Source organism: Prosopis cineraria, unplaced genomic scaffold (genome assembly GCF_029017545.1).
Source record: "Prosopis cineraria cultivar Desert tree isolate PC_DT_omini unplaced genomic scaffold, ASM2901754v1 PC1538, whole genome shotgun sequence".
Taxonomy (NCBI): domain Eukaryota; kingdom Viridiplantae; phylum Streptophyta; class Magnoliopsida; order Fabales; family Fabaceae; genus Prosopis; species Prosopis cineraria.
In genome coordinates, this window is record NW_026556863.1 from 12159 (window position 1) to 30500 (window position 18342).

General features: G+C 29.3%; 1 pseudogene; it reads left to right on the forward strand.

Moving 5' to 3' along the window:
- Positions 1-12992: 12992 nt before the first annotated feature.
- On the forward strand, positions 12993-18270 carry LOC129300332 (very-long-chain aldehyde decarbonylase GL1-1-like; annotated as a pseudogene).
- Positions 18271-18342: the final 72 nt, after the last annotated feature.

The window sequence follows — 18342 nt, forward strand, 5'->3', positions numbered from 1 at the left end:
TTTACGAGTAACTTTATTCACAGGTTTTTGGATGTGATTTTTCTTTTAATATTCTCCTTTAGGTTCTCAATATAAGATGAAGTGTGAAAGGTTTTTTTTGAGTAATATAATTTTTGATTATTCAAATTTATCTCAGTTATTGATTTGATCTTTTAAGATTAATTTTTATCAATTTAATCCCTTAACCTCACCTCAATTATTAATTCAGTCCTCATTATTCAAAAAGGAAATAATACTGTTAAAATTTGCTTAAACAAACAACAGAATATTGATGAAGATTATAAAAATTAACAAAAAGTGTAATTATTTAGTTAGAAAAAATATGCTTTAAAATTTAAAAAATAAGAGAACAAAACACAGTGTAAGAAATTATATTGATAAAATTAAATTAACTCGAGGGTCAATTTATTCTCATTTAATTACATATATATGGCAATTCATACAATATACTTTATATGTTAGATTATTTTTAAATTCAATTTATGTTTTAAAACTTAAAAGACTCAAATGATAATTTAAAAAAAAAATAAAGAATCAAATTGATACAAGTTAAATTTGAGAAACTAAATCAATAACTAAAACAAATATAGAAGGTTAAAAGTTTTACTATCTCAAGTTTTTTTTTTTTTGCTCTTAATGTAAGATAAAGTTAGAATAATTAATACTTTTTTAATTTTTACCCAAAGTTATTATACTCGTGAGTTTAAACAAACTCAAAGGACAAATATAAACTCATTGTGTAAATTCGTATCATAAAATCATAAGAATTTATCTATATTATAAATAAATATTAAAATATATGATTGTATAATTAAATTAAAGTATGATGTATAACGCAAATTTACTTAAACATAATTCAAATCATAATAATATATATTATAATGGTTTGTGGGCCAAACTATATTTCATTATTCTCTTCTATTTTTCTATTTTTAGTTTAATTTTAATAAAAATGGCTCCACCTCATTAGTTTTATATCATGCTAAAAATTTGCATATATTTGTTCTAATTCAATTTGGCAATGAGCAAAGCTTAATTATAAAATAAATTATAACTCAAAGAGATGTGCATCTATTAACTAACATTTTTCACAGAGTTGTTTAATCAAATAATTGTATTCATGTTAGCTTTGTGGGAAGAGTCAGAATTTCCATCATTTGTTCTTCGTAGTTTAAAATAATTGGTTATTTTATATAAATTAGATTAGATAATGTCATACTTGGTTTACAAAATTGTTTAATGAAATAATTGTATTCATGCAGCTCCGTCTTTGAAGTTTTGCCGGGGATTTTTCCATCAACATCAATGATGAAATTACAACTAGCGCGTGTGCGATTTTGACTCCAATTGAAGTGAGTTCGTATGATTCACCGACACTTCCACTCCAGTTTAATGAGAATAGAGTCTGCAAGTGAGTGAACTAGATTTCTTGTGGTAAGAGCGTGAACTTGCTAAGTCAACCAACTTGACTTGTGATTTTGACAACAGTGTTTTAACCCCTTGTTTATTTGCTGTGATCATTTAAATTTATCTTGGACCACAATTTATCATTTTTTATAATTTTAAAGTTATAATTAATATTTTTAATAAGCACAAAATAGATTAATTTTGTTTTATATTAAAGACCGGCCGAAAGAGTATAAATTTCAGTCCACTTTATTCGCGTTGGCATACTCATGAACTCGAATTATTCCTTTTTTTTAAAAAAAAAAAATCTTTCAATGAAAGTTTGGTTTCATTTATTGATGTTCTTATATAATGAAACGGTTAGTTAGCAGTTGGCTCAATGATGAGTCCATCTCCAACGCAACGCTCTTAAACTTGTTAGTAAATCTCAATAATCACAATAGAATTAAGCCAATTCATTTTCGATTTTCAAACGTGATTAAGGAATTTTACTATTTATTCGGGTTTGAAATCTTAAATACTATAAAATATTAGACTTGCCACATGAGGATGTAGTTTTAGATGACATAGGTGGTATAGTGTGTGGGAAGATATTCATGGTTCAAATATATATATATATATATATATATATATTGGAAACATTTATCTTGCAACATCATGTGACGATCGCTATTGGTTAGGTTTAATTTGAAAAAGATTGATGCAGCGATATTAATGATGTTAAAATCATAGATAAGGTTCTCGCCAAGAAAGAAAAGTCATTGTAAAATTAGTCAATATTTAGTACAAGGAATTCAATGAAAAGCTCGTGGATTGCATTAATTTGTCAATTCAAATATAATTATCGCATAAATTTGTTGTTGGGAAAATTACAGTTAGTTCTTCTTAACCCAATTTAATTTCAGTTAAAGCTCCTAAGGTTTTAAAATTTTACTGCACATGTGGGAGGGTTGAAATAAAATTAAAGAACTGATTGAAATGATTATTATAGCATGAACAACTCGTATTAAAAAAATAAATAACTAATGAAAGTCAAATTTGCAACTCTTATTAATAGTGTGATATCACTGTAAATTTGCAACTTTCATTCTATTTACATCAATTGTTCATTTTTCATATATCAAATATTCATTTTCATTACACGAGTTGTTCATGTACAAAGCTTTACTTGTTTATATTCATAATAATGTTACAATATTAATAAGATTTACAAATTTTACCTATGTCAATTATTCATTTTTTTATATGTGATGATTTATTCATTTTTTATACATTAGTTATTCATTTTACTAGAAATAGTAAAGTTATTTCAGTTAACTCTTTAATTTTATTTTAGTTCCCTCACGTGTTCCTCTTTTTAAAATATGTCTTTTTTTAATAGGAACCTCTTCCATGTCCTTGCTTTAATTGAATCAACAAAATCCCTTAGCATATATTAGTGAATCATGGTACAAGCTTCCCAAGAAAATTTCCTGCCACGCGCATGGTTTCCACTGCAATTTAGCCCTAAAAGCTATGTCTAATCAGGATCAACAATACACTCAAATTTAACCCAATCAAATAGTTATATAAAAAAAATACATGAGAGATGAATCTTATTATAACTGAAAAAGTCGACAAAGAAGATGGAAGAGGATTGATCAATGAATATAGTACCAAATTATTATTATTGTTATTATGAATAAAAAACTTTCGGTAGAGTGGTTGGGACCATTCACGAGAGAAGTGACGCGCGTTGAATTTAATGGCCGACTCGTTCACTTAAGCAAGTAATGTGTCTAACTATGAATCTTTTTAATTTTTTCATCTTGTTTAGCTTCCGCTCCAATTTCAGCCAGACAGAACAACTAGCTACCTTTATAGGAGAAGTATTTAGGTGAACCAAATGTACTATATTATTTATAGCCGGTTGAATTAAAATGTTTTAAGTAATTTAAATAAAATTTTTTATGATATTTTTTAAATTAATTTTATTTTTATAACAGAATATACTTTAATTTTTTATTTTCTCTCTCTTCACTATCATTGATATTAGAATGAATTTCTATTAAATGCCACCCAAGTGTCATATGTTTATTAGACATATTATAAATGATGTGGTGCACGCAATTTATCTTAGTATTTCTCACTTTTATAGATGCATATGATTTTTTGTTTTAAGTATAACAGATAATAAAATAAATTAATATATTAATAATTATAAATTTATATTAATGATGAGCAAAACTAATTATGGATGGTCGTTTATCATCAATTATTGTTTAGCTAATCACTCGCGTATGTCTCTCTTAGACCACATATTTTGTTAATTGTTCTATTATTTAGCAATGTTTATTCTATGCTTTGAATGTTTCTATAATTTTGTCTTGGTTGTTTCACTGTAAAAGTTCAAAAAATTTTCAATATCACAGTTTCTATTTTCCGCATGTAGATGAAGCTCACCAATAATACCTAAATTATTGCGCGTGCGTGTTAGGATAGGCGTGTGTAAAATTGGTCCATATATATATATAAGGCAATGCGTTATTATTTCAATGAGAAGAACATTTTTGGTACTAAGACATGTTTTGTAACTTAAAAGCGTTTATATTATTGTTATTGTATATTCAATATTTACTAACCATTTAATTAACCGGACTAATTATCCGTTATTTGCAATAATTAGGATGAGTCTCGTACGTAGGCCAGAGAGTTTGAAGAATATGTATAATTATTTGTAAATTATGAATAATAAGGTTATTATATATATTATAATTTCTTGTAAGTATGAATGAACGGTGTTGAAGAAGATGATGCGGAACAAGGCGATGAGGTTTTGGATGGACATAGATGTTTTTCTGTACAAGTTTCACATTTATTATTAAAGCACGGAGTTTCGTTCTCATTCTTGGTTGTGGTCCTTTACATATTTGCCTCTACTAAAGAGACGTGCATCGGTGCATGCTTCTTAATTGGTAAAAGGTACCCTGCACTTGTGATTTTTTTCTCAGTATATTTTGTTTTGGATGAAAATATCAAATATATTTAAAAAAGGTCAAAAGATGATTTACAATAATATAAGTCTGGGGGCAAAAGCAACATTCACCAGACCAGCAAATATAACAGCAGAGCCCCCACATCATTTGGATTTAGTACTAATCATCCTTCTCATTGCCATTTGCCACTAACAAGTCACATTGCCTTTTCAATTTCACTTCACGTTTTCTTTCTCACTGAGAGGTGTCTTTCTTTGTGCTTTCGCTTTGGATTGAAGAAAGAGGCAAATCTACTGTCATCCACGCGCAAAGCAATAAAAGGAAAGCTTCGTTGCACTATCATACTCCCACTTCCCTCCTTGTCTTCTTCGTTAGCCTCTCCCTTCCAATTTTAACCCATCAAAAATGATTCAACAGAATTGATTAGAATGTGAGTAATTAAAATAAGATAAAGGTGCAAACTTGATCACAAACTATTTTTCTAAGAGCATCTGGTAGCCTATACTATTAGATGATGCAAAATAAATCATCAACTTTTAAAAATAAAGCATCTAGTAACTCGTCGTTAACTTTAGCTAACAGATGTTATGTGAGGTTTATAATAACACGTGGCACGACACGTTAGCATGAACTATTTTTCAACGAGCGTTTGGTATCCTCTACTATAAAAAAAGGATCATCCAGCATCTTTCCTTCAGTTTTAACCAAATACTGTTTATTTTCATACTTATGAGGCTCATAAAGCATTAATCTCTCCATCTTCTTACCTTCGTTCTCAATTTCAACTTGAGAAGAAGATGTTCAAAGAGCTTTTATTGAAAGATATTCATGAAGATGACGCTAACAAAGTAGAAAAAATAATTCATGACTAAATTAAGCTAGAATCAAGCTTTTCTAATGTGTAGTAAAATCAAGCTTTTACTTCATTGGTATTATTTTTGTGAATTTTTTCAGATAAAAACTCATTAAACCTCTTCTTCTAGAGCTTATATTAAGAATAAAGCCAAGAAGATTGAAGAGATTAATGCTTTGTGGGCTTCATAAATATAAAAATAAACGGTGTTTGGTCAAAATTGAGAAAAAGGTGTTGGATGGTCCATTTTTTTATAATAGAGGCTACCAAATGCTCCTCAAAAAATAGTTCGTGGCTAAATTTATACATTTACTATACTGACGTGTCGTCATTTACTATACTGACGTGTCGTGCCTCGTGTCATTGTGAGCTCCACATAAATATCTGTTAGCTAAAGTTAACGGTGGGCTACTGGATGCTTCATTTTTAAAAGTTTGTAATTTATTTTACACTATATAATAGTTTAGGCTACCCGATGCTCTTGAAAAAATAATTTGTGACTAAATTTACTACTTTACCTAATTAAAATATGTGATTGCATTCCCCAACAACAGTTTTATGATTCATATTATTAATATTTTTTTTATAACATATAGGTTTTTTTTATTAGAGACAACAAACATAGAAGCACCTCTTTCAATGAAATTTTGAATGCTTTCGATAAACCCAACCCATAGATATACTATAATATTAACTGCACCATAGCTCATGGAATCTGTTGAAATGATAGATACATATAACTGTTATCTGCTAACTATGCTATCGTACATCCACATTTTAAACATATAATATTCGCGAGACAAGTTGGTTGGAGGAAGGCTTGTAATTAATGTATATGCAAAGTGTATATACCTTCACGTTCATGTATCCCTAAAAGATGATCTTTTCTGTATCATCTAGCTTTTTTTTTTTTAATTTCATTGCCATGATATTTTAGGAAATCAGGATATTTTTATTTAACACACTTGCATATATCAAAACTCTGAGCTCGAGGCTTTAAGGTAAGTTGATAGGATTTCCTAAACTATAATTGAGTTCAAACTATTTTGATATATTAGGTTGGTAATTGAACTTTTATTTTTCATTTCTTACCATTTAGTTTATCGAACATTTAACCCAACGGGAAGCATGTCTATGCTATATATATATATATATATATTATGATATCTTGCTCAAGAAATATGTATTCCAATAGGCTTTAGTTATGTCAAGCACATATATAAGTTTGTTATGTATAAATATGAAAAATTAATAAATTCGTCATATACATAAACTTTAAGTCATACAATATTTAAAAAAAAAATTAAAGTCATGCATGGATTAAATCATACATTATACTACGTTCTATTAATTAAATAATAAATAAAAATAATGATAAGGGAATTATCTAAATAAAATTAAAGTTTGTGGGACTTTATTCTGAAAATATAAATGTGATAAAGGTAATTAATTTGGGCATAACAAAGTGTAAGGGGCCATGGATGTTTTTTATTATAAAATATAAAATTTATAGTAAATTCTAATACGTTGAACAAAAAAAAAACAAACAAAATAGTGGAGGCACAGCACAACTGATTCATTAAAATTTTATATAATGCATAGGCAGGCCAAAGAGTTATATTTTTATTAATAAAAAAGCACTGAGGCTAGTATTTTTTTTTTTTTTTGCCGATAATTTGAAATAGACTCATTTGAGGATAGTCCAGTTGGCAAAAATAGGATATACTGGAGGTTAATGGATCAAACGTTTTTCTTTTTATGCAGAAAAGTAAGGAAAAAAACAAAAAACTAACAAATGAAAAATAAATAGTGGGAAAATTGAAATTTTTTTAATGACAAAGCCACAGTAAACCATGCAAGAGACAACAATTAAGTCATGTTAAAGCTTAAAAGACTCCTAGAACCAAGAGGTGGATCGACAAAGAATCATAAAGTCTAAATTTTCATTCAAAGCTTGATGAGCAAGCTGGTTTGTATAATTGTTCGCTTCTCCAAAAGTGTGATTGAAAGTTATTATCTAGTCTTTCATAATAAAGTTCCTAATCCTGTTGATAGATTATGAGAGATGATGGTTTTGGCTAAAATCATGTTGGATAAGCAAAAGGGCTGTTAAGGGTGGCTTTGGTGAATTTTCTATCCTAACAAATTAGAATAAGGCCTTCAAGGATGGCTAAAAGCTCTATAGCTATGCTTGGATAGTAATCAAGATGCTTAGATAAATCCTTAATTTAATTTTCTTGATCATTATGGATGAGCCCTCCACAAGCGATTGTCTAGTGTATGAAGTTTCATGGTAAATGAATTTGATTTAATTTATTATTTTAAACTCGAGATTCTTATTCTAAAAGTGGCTTTTTTATGAGTGATTTATGAAATTTCTCTAAAATCAATGGTATCATTGGATTTGAGTCTTCAATTGGATGTTTTTGAATTGTAGGAGACAATTGGGACACTTTGAACTTGTGTTCTCTCCAAGTTGCAATTTTTGATCATTTAGGTGATCTTCTAATACAAGACTTAATTATTGATAAGGCTTAGTTTTTATGCTTGGGATGTGAATGCAATTTGAACTTACAATGTTTGGCGAAATTGTTTGATTTGGATTTATTTCCTATTTTTTGATATTATTCATCATACAATTTAATTTAAAAATGATGAAGAATATAATTGGCAGTATAATGTAACACTGTCAAAAATGACAAAGTAATGATTGACAACATAATGATATTGGAATTGTTATTGTTATAACGAATAATGACACGATTATTGATGTGATGGTGATGGATTTGACTTTGGTATGATGGAATTAGAATGAATATTACTTGACTGTGACTTACTAGTATGAGATTTTGTCATGTCAAAATGTCATGCATAGTTTGTATATACCATGAGGTATAATGCCCTTCATCTAACTACACTTGGCCAAGGGCAGTGGTGGTGTCTCATTCATCCTCCTACTAATCATGACCGTGATCATGTCATAGGATGTAAGTTGTGATCATGCTTGTTATTAAGGAATCGTGATCATGCATGATGAGGATGGTAGGTGTGATCATGCTACCAAATGTGAATAAGTGGTTGTGAGCATATCCAAGGTTATGATATACCTAGTTTGATTTGAGACACTTTAAGAGATTTGTGATAGTGCGAACATAATGGTGTATATTTCACATGTATGCATTCATAGTTTTGAGTACTTGAGTTAATATGATTGAATAATATTGAAATGTTGTTATTATTTGTTTTGCAGTGCTTTGGAAGCCCATGATTATTGGGATTGTTGTCTCACCTCTTTTTTTTTAATTATTTTAGGTATAGATGCCAACTCTAGCAAAGGAATGGGATTGTCTATTGAGATTCCTTATATCAATAGTGGTTTCTAAGCACACCCAATACTAGACATACTTAGTTGTATGGTAAACAATGCTAAGTGTAGGATTTTAATTTTAATTTTGATTAATGATAAGGTAATCTATGATTGTGAAAAAGAAAACCCTAAACAATTAATTATTTATTTGATACTCACTAGAATGATATAGTTTGGGCTAACTCACATACAGAGAGTTGCATAGAATTGTATTTGTAAATGAGAATGTAATGTTGGGCCATTTATACTTGTATGCCTATTATCGTGAGTTGAGTTTTCAAACAAACTTAAAATAAGATAACAAAATATATAAATCTCATGAAATATGATTTTATAATTATGCCATTATCTCCGGTGAGTTCGTAAATTGGAAAAGATATATTAAAAGCTTTTAACCGTGTGGGTTGTTATATTGTATTTTAAATTTCCATGAGAAGGTTTTTATCAAAATGATCATTGATTATATATTCATTATTTACTAAATTTTTGAAATAATTTATTATTATTTCTTTTGCTTGTTTTATACAATAAAATGAATTTCATGAGGTTTTTACTAAATTAATTTTATTTAAAGATAATCAATCATAATAAAAATTAGCGTGTTACAGATGGAGATGTCTTTAATATAAAAGTATTAAATTTTAAAATAAATTACTTTACATCTTTCTTTTTAAATATTTCAAAATAAGTGAGTACAAAGTCTCAACCAAGAGTTTTTTGTGTTCAGTCCTTCCTTTTGGAATTTTAAAAAATTCAATCTTAAAAAAAATTGAAATAAAATTTAACTAGCTAGACAAGCGCCTCCATTTAAGGCGCTATTTGCCAAGTGTGTGTGTTGTTTTTTTTTTTCTTTGTTGTTTTACAATTTGCTAAGTTTTAAGTTTGGAGTCTTTGTGTTTTGTAAGGATATTAAAGCTTTTAATTCCTTAAATTTACTTCACTTATTAATTTCATGCCTAAGATTTAATCTCTATTGATAAACTTCCTAAAATTTTATAACTATATTCAGTTATCTCCTATGGTGTTATTTCTTCTTTAAATTATAACGATCGTTTGGGAAGGATTATAAAATTTTATTTATAGACTTGATGGATATAGATTAAATATTTGAGATCAAATTAATAATTAAGGTAAATTTAAATGATATAAAGTCTCATTATCTCGGATTTATATACCTATATTTAGATTTTTTTTTACCATATACTATGGGAGGTTATAATATTTGAAAATTCACTGATTTCTAGCGCGACATCTTCTTCGGAAAACGATAAAGATCACAAACATTGTTTTTTTAAAAAAAAAACCAATTTTTTTAACACGAAAGTGGAATAGGAACATAAACAGTCTAAATAAATATAGTTATCACAGAGATGAAAGCAGTGTTTATAATAAAGAAAAACGAAAACAAAAAAAGAAACTCAACCTGATCAAATAGAAGCTGAAGAAAATATGAAATAAACAAAATATGTAAGCCATGTCACTTTCTTTTTGGTTTTATTTGAACACAGCAGTTTTAAATATTCATTATTAATTAGAGGGTTCCAAAAATGCTACATATCAATATCAAATTAACAAATACTACTACCTGATTACAACCACTTTATTTATTAGTATATATTAGTCTATTTATATTTTTTCTATTAGATTTGCAACGTAGAGAAACCAAATCTGCTTACCATGTCAATGCCTCCGTCACTTATGACTCTGATTTTTTAGCCCTCCTTCTCTTCTTAATTAATTTAAATTGTCCTTCGCTTCCCCTTTCTCATTAATTGCCCAGGAACGTAATTATCAGACTTTTTATTAATAATTAATAATTTGATTATATGATGTGCTTATTTTTTTTTGTACAGTTAATTGAAAAGGAAAGGACAGGAAATGATGTAACTCACTTGCATGACATGTCGTATTATTTTCTCTGTTTTTTTTTTTAATTTGTGGTGGTTGAATTTTTCTATAATAAAATATTTCTTGGTGAAATTTTTTTGGATAAGTTGAATTTCAGAGAGTGATCATTAGAATCAGAACATCGTTTTACAATTCAAAAAGTTTTTGCAGATACATTTATAAATTACTTGCTAACAAAGTTCATACACAGGCAATTTGGTCATGCTTATGGGATATGGGCCAACTGCTTTAATCAAAAAACCTTTTGTGGGCTCCTATCCTATAATATTTAACTGTAGAAAGTATAATTAGCTTGCAGACTAATACTCTACAGAAACATAAATTAAAAGTGCAATCAATATATAATTTTTATTAGCAAGTAAATTTTTCCCACAAAACTATACCTTTAATACTTTAACTTCACACACAATATTTCATTTTAGTTCATTAAACATATAAAATATTTTTCCACCATCTAATCCTAACACTGTTGATAATTGAAAAGCCAATAAAACAGTTCCATGATACTGACTTGTTCATGTTGTAGTTGTGTTTGGATAAGACCCAAATTAAGGTTTGAGTGGTTCAAATCTTAGTTTAGGTATTAAAAGTTTATTGAAAATCCTAAAAAAATGTTTGGGAAAAAAACATATTCACTCCGTTAAAAATGTAAAGTATTTTTAACTAAATTTTATTTCTCAATAAAATAATTATCTACTTTTAAACTAACTCTATCTTTTTATACGTACCCTTATTAAACGCTCTACAATAAATATAAAGTTATTATCAATAGAGATACTTTAAAAAATGTGATAATTACATCTCAAAAGATTAAAAATGTTTTATGTTTTTAATATTCAATTGTTCAAAAAATGCCTTATATTTTTTAATGGAGGGAGTACTTACTAGAGTTTTTAGTCCAAACATAATTTGTGTTCTAGTTATTGGTTTTTAACTCCAGTTTGCAATTTTTAGTTTATTCTATCTTTAGCTTTACAACTTTTAATCAATATTAATTTCAAGACTTGAACCAACCCGAATTGGTTGGACTATCACTTGAATACAAAAGTAACTTTGTTTTAATTCATTAACTTATGTTAGGAATTGGACCGTTTTAGGTTGCTTTGAACTATACGGTTTTGACAGAATTGAAGACTGAAGTTTACCAAAAATTTGGAACGGTTGGACACTTTGAACTGTTTTTTCTTTTCACTCTCATTTTAAAAATAATTTTTTATGAAATTTAAAAATATCCATATCAACTCTTTTTGGGTTGTTTTAGTAAAATTTTGAGTGCACAATTTATTTATTGACATTATATAAATTAAATTGCAGAGAAAATAGAAAAAAAAAATTATGTATAAGTTTTGTTGAGCAAGCTTATTTATTAATAAGTCCTACAATATTTATAAACTTTAGACAGATTTCTTAGAATTTGAGTGTAATTTAAAATTTAGATGTAAAAATAATATTACCTTTACTTATTAAGTTATTATTGAATATATGAAATTACATTTATAAAAATGTTGAGATGATAAATTATAAATTACTAATAAAATAATTGTTACATGACCAATTTAACTATTATATATATGAAATTATAATCGTAAAATATTAAAGTAATAGTTATAAATTATTGATAAATAATTATAAATAATTAATATTAAGCTTTGCTAATAATGCATGATCGATTTAATTATTAATATGTAAAATTATAATTATAAGACATTGAAATAATACTTATAAACTATTAAAAAGTAGTTGTATAAAATTAGTATTAAACCTGTAACTCATAATTAACTTAATTATTAGATATGTAAAATTATAGTTATAAAAAGTTAAAACAATAGTTGTAAATTGTTGATAAAATCATTATAAATTATTTAATTTATGTAATATATTTTTGATAGAATCATTATTATTTTTGTACTCTAATTTTAAATTATACTTGAGTTTTAAGATTTGAATGTGATTTTTTAGTGAAATTTGTTTGTAAATAAATATTCTCCATCGGACTTACACGTAGTTTTTCTAATTAGAAATTTATTTGTTTTAAAAGGCAAATAAAGCAAATAAAAAAATATACATATAAAAAAAAAAGGAAACATTAAAACTTAACATGTTATTTTTAATATTTTATTTACTTATTTGTGCATGTATCAATATTATTTTATCATTATATTGCCGATTCAATTACCGATATAAACCAGTGAAACAATAAAAACTATTATAATCTGCTGACATTTTTAGTTGGTCGTGTTAATTTGTTTAAAAAAAACATTGCTTTTAATCCAAACAACCTAATAATATTCAGCTGCGAAACGAAATTTTAAGAAGAAATCACATCAAAATAAGTTTGGGTAGGGTTGTAAAATCCCAAAGGGCAAGAAAGGAGCAGAGCGTGTTGAAGCCAATTCCCAGTTGGCTTCCTATTTGGTGACCATTGACTCATCCTCCTCCATTCCCTCTACCCTCCTTCTTCACTCCACCTCTCTTCCAACTATATTTGCCTTCAATGCTTCCCCCCGGCCTCTGTAATATATATACGCATAGACACGCACATAGTCATCCTACAATGACTTCCCCACAATAATACTCTGTGTTCTGCTTCTCATACTCACGCCTAACTCTTCAATGGCTATTTCTGCTCCTTTCTCTACTTGGCCTTGGAACAATCTGGGCGCCTTCAAGGTATTCAATCTCTCGTTCATCTCTTGCTTCTTCTTCTTCTTCTTCTCCTCCTCCTCCTCCTCTTCTGCTCTGTTTTTTGATATCTGTCATGGCGTTTCTCACTCTGGTGTTACTTGCAGTATCTGCTATACGGGCCTTTGGTGACCAAAATCCTGCACGAGAGATTCTATGAGCGAAGCTACCATTTCAGCTGGTGCTTCTACCTCCTCCTTCTCTACGTTCTCAGAGGTTTAACTTATTTGTTCTGGAATTCTTACACCAACATGCTCTTTCTCACTCGAAACCGTCGGATTCTTCAGCAAGGGGTTGATTTCAAGCAGATTGACGCAGAATGGGACTGGTGATCATCTTTCAAACAATCCTCAATCCTGTTCTCTCTTTCGATCGTCTTTTGATGTTTCTGGTGTATGTTTTTCAATCAGGGATAATTTCTTGATCCTTCAAACTTTGATCGGTGCCTTGGCCTGCTGTTGCTTCCCGCTTCTTCATGATCTGCCGCTCTGGAACGCGAAGGGTCTTCTTGTTGCTCTGGTTCTTCATGTGGGAATCTCAGAGCCGCTCTATTACTGGGTTCATAGGAAGTTCCATGAGGGCTATCTCTTCGATCATTATCATTCGCTTCATCACTCAGCTTCGGTGCCACAGTCGATCACAGGTAATGAATAAACGACCACCACAAATACTGATTTCCATAACCGTCCAAACCTTTCTGGCTCCAGATTCAGAAGATTCTGGATATTTCAGAATTGCTAGAGTTTGTTGCTTCCACTAAGTGAGATTTTATTCAATAATTTATTAATTAATTAATTAATGGCGTTTACGAGTATTACGCACTTACTTATTTTTTAATATGTTTATATTTTTGTAAATATTACTACATACTTTTAAATAAATTTTCGTCTTAAAATATAAAATACTTTAAATAGATTAAAATTTCATTAAATGTATTAATTTTAATATTATCTTTTCTCTCTTTATAATTAATTTACATACTTTCTCTTTTCAATATATTAAATGATGAGTATTTTTAAAATTTTTATTTTTATTTTAAAAAAATAAAGTTATTAAGTATATTAATAAATTTATTGATATAAAAATTTACCTAAAAATATTTTATAATTTGATACGGTGGGCGTATATATGAGGAACATGAATCTAAGTTTCTCATAAAAAAGGAAAAGAGTTGATAAATTGATACTTCAAGAAAAGAATTAGCGAGTTGAACTTTTTTTTCCTTTACCTTTTTGTTTATGTACTAGTAAATTGGAAAGGTCTTGTTATATTTCAATAAATAAAGAATTAATCAATATATTTGGGTAGCTAGCATTAATCAACATATAAATATCATCAATATTCAATATATGATATGAATAGCGGAATTCATTTCTTAAATTTCATGTGATACATGGGAAACATGTCGAATTTAATAAAAAAATTGTTGAGAAACAAAATTAAAAGACTTCATTTCTAGAAATAGAAATTGTGCGTCAGAATTAGAAGAGGGTGTAAATATAAAATATACCCTTTTGAAGTTTATTTTAAATTGCGGTGAAAAGAAACAAGAGAAAAAGATATGTCTCTTGTCCAGGTGTCCCTCACGTCGTGGTTCACATAAAAAAAATAAGAAAAAGAAAAAAAAATTAAAGAAAGTCACGTGGAGATGTAAAGGTTTGTCGTTTCTGTTCAACTTCAAGGGGTGATTTCATTATTATACCCTTAAATATGGCTGTAGTCTGCGGAGATCAAACCCGCTGCTCTGTGCACAAGGCTGAAAATAATTTGAAAGTTTAATGAGACATTGAGGCTGTGCGTTTTGTCAATTTTTGATTGATCATGACGTGGAGTTATGTTACAGCTGGGAATGCGACGCCATTGGAGCATCTAATTTTAACAGCAATAATCGGAATTCCGATCGCCGGGGCTTGCTTGTTAGGATTAGGATCTGGAGTATTGATATACGCATACGTGTTGGGTGTTGATTTCCTCAGATCCATGGGCCATAGCAACGTCGAAATTATCCCCCCACCGGCTGTTCGACGTGTTTCCTTTTCTAAGATATGTGATCTACACGCCCACGTAAGTTAACTTTAAGGCCCTCTATCTCCGTCTCTGACACCATATATTTAATTATCTGAACCGACATGGGAAGTAAAACAAACGGAAAACAAGTACGCATCGATTCCTCCCCCTCCCCCCCACACTTGAGACTAGCATTAACTTCCAACACCACAACTCCAGAAGGGGAGGGGAGGGTGTCAAGTGGACTGATATAATTCTTCTTCTCAAAATGAGAGGGAGGTAGGATTAAAACCTAACTTAATAGAAAGGAAAGTTAAGAAAAATGAAAATAAAAGGAAACAAATTAAAAATAAAATGTTATCACACATTCTATTTAAATAAATAGGAGAAAATAATGAGAGAAAAAAAATAAATGTCATAATGTCTATAATGTCCTTTTATATTATGTTTCATTATCTTTTTAAAAATAAAATAAAAGTACAAAACTAAATTAAAAATTTGTTTTCATATTATTATATTTTAAAATCAAATAATTTAGTAAAAATATATCATTTTTATATTTTTAAAAGAAAAAGTGTGCACTTTTAAAATTAAATGTAATAACACAAAATTATATATTAAATAGTATTTAGATAAACAAAATGAAAATGTAATCTAGAAAAACAAACTTGCCATGTGGCTCATCATTGACACCATCTTCTTCATTGAGGTTGAAGCTGCTAAAGACAAGTCGCTACCTGGTTGAAGATGGGGTCTAGTGCAAAAACAATTAAGAGGTGATAGGGAGGGTAGACAGTGAAAAAAATTTTTTTTTTAAAATCTCTTCACTTGTAAGGAGAATAGTTGAGGGGGGGAATGTAATGAATCTTACACCCCTATTTTCTCCAATTTTTCTTTCCTCTAACTTTTTCTTTTTCATCCAAACAGAGAAATTCATTTTCTCTCCTCCTGTTTCTTTCCATGTTCCCCCCTCCCCATATCTTCTTCTCATCCAAATAGAGCAATCTTGCCAAAAAATGACAAAAGAATGGGTCTATATATTACTCTTTTCATTCCAAATTATAGAGCACTTTTGAAAAAAAAAATTTATTTTAAAATATAAGACACTTTGAGTAAATTAAATTTAAGATTTTATTAAATGTATCAATTTTAATATTAACTTTTATTTCTCTATAATTAATTTCTGCCTTCTCTTTTCAATATATTAAATGATGGAAATTTTTGTTTTGGAAAGATAAGGTTATTGACTGTATTTAATAAGGTTTATTGATATGTGAGATTTTGTTTAAAAGTTCTTTATAATTTGGACAGAGAGAGTATATAGCAAGTGATTAATTAACTTTTAGTTATGATTCGTGGTTAAATAAGTTTCTCGGACATTTATTTCCTGCAAGTGGTTAATTGTGATTCCAGAATTTCTTTCTTCCTAATGACTAAATTTATGCATTTGCTTTCTGTGCTTTATATGCAGATACCACAGCCTGCACCATACTGATAAAGACACTAACTTCTGCCTCTTCATGCCCCTCTTTGACGCACTAGGCACACCCCTCAACAGCAAATCATGGCAATTACATAAAGAAATAAGTTTGAATTCAAGTATATCTGCTATTTCTTATTTCATTCGGCTTGCTTATTATAGTGCTGTGAAATGCAAAACTATGTAGGTTGTCAAATTAGAATAATTATACAATTAGACAATATACAATTAGTCGAATGAGGTGACTAATGTATAGATTTATTAAATGCAGGGAAAAATAGCAGGGTACCTGATTTTGTGTTCCTGGCCCATATAGTGGATGTCTCATCCTGCATGCACGTTCAATTCGCCTTCGCACCTTTACTTCTATACCATAACAGATTTAGGTTCTTCTTGATCCCATTTTGGCCAATTGCCTTGACATCTTTGATACTAATGTGGCTTTGGTCTAAGACCTTCTTAGTCACTTTTTACAACCTACGAGGTCGTTTGCACCAAACGTGGGCTGTCCCAAGGTTTGGCTTTCAGGTTAGCCTGAGAAATCCCCTCATTTTCTTTTCCCATTTCCCCACTATGAATACTGCTGTAAAAGATCAGTACTGAAAGTATTTATTTTTCTTTTTCCTCTTCTGTGTTATTTTGTTTTTGCAGTATTTCTTGCCATTTGCTGCTGATGGAATCAATAAGCAAATAGAGAATGCCATCCTCAGGGCTGATAGGATTGGGGTTAAAGTCATCAGCCTGGCTGCGTTGAACAAGGTTTTGTATTGCGACTGATATTTCATTGTCTTGTGCCTTGTCTAATTCATCTAAGTTACCTGAGTTGTGAAACTTCTGGCGTTATCTGAGGGAGGTTGTTGAGGGTTTTAATGAATCGGTGTGTAAATGTAAATAGATTTCTGGAAACTGACAAACCATTTCCACATTTCGTGCTTAACATAAAAGATTCATTTAAAGAAACGGGAATCTTTCACTTTAAAAAGAACCTTTATCAGCATTCAGCATATCATACTTGCTGAATAGGACAATCTTTTATCCTACAAGTGTCAACTATAAAGGCAATGATGTTCCTTTTTAAAAAATCATTAATGCGATCCTCTTGTCAGCTTTCTAGGGCCTAGCTTTTCCAAATCACTATTATATCCACTGTAACTAATAAATATCAAAAGTTCAAACCAGTTATCGGTGGTGTTCTTAAACAATCCTGGAGATGACATAAAAAATCATGCTTAATTTTTTGGGGGAAAAAAGCATAATTGCAGTTTTGAATAAAGGCAAAAAAAACATGTAAAAAACTTCTTCTTTCTTTCTTTCTTTCTTTTGGTTTTTAACAGAATGAAGCTCTAAATGGGGGAGGGAAGCTTTTTGTGGACAAGCTTCCAAACCTTAGAGTCAGAGTTGTTCATGGAAACACCTTAACAGCCGCGGTGATACTAATGAAATACCAAAAGATGTGGAAGAAGTGTTTCTAACAGGAGCTACTTCCAAACTTGGAAGAGCTATTGCCCTTTACCTTTGCAGGAGGAAGATCAGAGTACTGGTATGCCTTCTTGTTCTCCTTCTCTTCGCTTGTACCCTTTTTATTAATTGAATGTTGTGCCATTTACTTTCACCAAACCTCGCCAAATGATTCTCATTAAGCTACATCCAGAACCATGGTTGA